Source organism: Lipotes vexillifer, unplaced genomic scaffold (genome assembly GCF_000442215.2).
Source record: "Lipotes vexillifer unplaced genomic scaffold, Lipotes_vexillifer_v1.1 scaffold4991, whole genome shotgun sequence".
Lineage (NCBI taxonomy): Eukaryota > Metazoa > Chordata > Mammalia > Artiodactyla > Lipotidae > Lipotes > Lipotes vexillifer.
In genome coordinates, this window is record NW_006796140.1 from 207 (window position 1) to 1,961 (window position 1,755).

At 47.7% G+C, this 1,755-nt stretch overlaps 1 pseudogene; it reads left to right on the plus strand.

The window, feature by feature from the left end:
* Positions 1–863: 863 nt before the first annotated feature.
* On the plus strand, positions 864–1,418 carry LOC103068403 (late histone H2B.L4 pseudogene; annotated as a pseudogene).
* Positions 1,419–1,755: the final 337 nt, after the last annotated feature.

Consider the following 1,755-nt stretch of genomic DNA (forward strand, 5'->3'; position numbering starts at 1 on the left):
CCCTTTCAGATGAGACCACATTGATGAACCCCCCCTTTTTTCAATTCTTCTTAAGTCATTTTTTGATTCAAATTCTACAATTTATTGGTAAGGAACCACATTAAAGAAATGCCTTTGTCTGTATTGTCATGTATTCTTGCAAGAAATACGCTTTTATTTTAACGAACTTCCCATTTATCCCTTCAATTCTTGCTATGGTGTTTTCTTAGAGAATTAAAGTAATCATTGTTTTCAATCAACAACTCTTATGTTTGTTCACAAATTCAAGCATGTGGGGTATTTTGAGCACCTAAGGAATGTTAAGAAAGTTTTATATTTGAGAAATCTTTAAGTATTTTTACTAATTTTAAAAGTATTCCCATTTCTGTTTGTGTTCCAACTTTGGACAATGTGGCTGTGAGATTTCAATTTTTTCTAATTCACTGGGGATGTTGATCATAATTGGAGGCAATAGATGGTCAATTCTGTCCCACGATTTTGAGGAGCACTCTGCAGACCATGTCAGAGAGTTCTGGCTCAGGCCACGGAGGCTCAGCCATGGAAAGACAAGATACTATGTGGGAGTAAAATGGCCGCCAAGTGGCTAATGTCATTCTGATGGCGGCAACGACCTGAGTTAGGGAGGTCAGACTCACTCAGGAAGCTCAAACTGGGTTTTCTTCAGTGTAGGTGACTTGGGTGACATCTTTTCAGAGTTCTCATGCATAAATAGTAGGCATAAATCAGCTGAGGTGAACTTTGCCTACATGGGGCTTAGTTCAAAGATTTTCTGGTAGAGGTCACGGAAAGTTTAAAGATCACCAGATTTCCACTGTGATTGGTTGACTGGAGGCCAAGCAGGGGGCCATCCAATCACACGTGACATGGGGTGCCTTAGTGACAGGCCTCCCTGCTTTGCCCGTGACGTCAGAGAAGGCAGGGAGTATAGACCGGGCCAACGGCCCCCAACTGCCACACTGTCCTTCCCTCTGAGCTGTGGGGAAGGTGCTTCCAACATGCCAGAGCCTTCGTCTGAGACGTCTGAAGAAAGCCTGGCCACCAAGGAAGCCGAGCCCTCCGAAGCTGAGCCGAAGAACCCGAAGCAGAAGACACTGAAGCACCGCCGCCGCCGCTGCAGCCGCCGCCGCCACTCTGACGGCTTCGACAGCTTTGCCGCCTATTTCCCCAGGGTGCTGAAGCAGGTCCACGAGGGCCTGAGCCTCTCGCAGGAGGCCGTGAACGTCATGGATTCGTTCGTTAAGGACATCTTTGAGCAAACAGCCAACGAGGCGGCGCGCCTGGTCCGCTCCAGCAAGCGCTCCACCCTCAGCTCCAGAGAGATCCAGACCTCCGTGCGCCTGCTGCTGCCTGGCGATATGGGCAAGCACGCCGTGTCCAACGCCAGCAAGGCCGTCATCAGACACCCCACCGGCAAATGAGCTGCCTCCGGACCACCTGAGCATCGCAAACCAAAGGCTCTTTTCAGAGCCACTCGGGAAAAGACCTGTAGCTCCGAAGAGTCCGATCCCCTCGGTTTTCGCCCTGTGCCATACTGTCCATCTTTAAAACATTTCTACCCTGAGGGAAATATAAACCTCATCAACTCTGCTTGAGTATATGTCTGCAGTGCCATTCGTTCCATGGAAAATGGCGAACATTTCTTAAACATATTGCACCTCGTCACTTTCCTAAATGGTCATTTCTATTCGTGGTTTCTCTGTCACTCCCTTTTAGGGACCTTTATGGTCAAAATTATTTCCATAAAAATTCCATTGA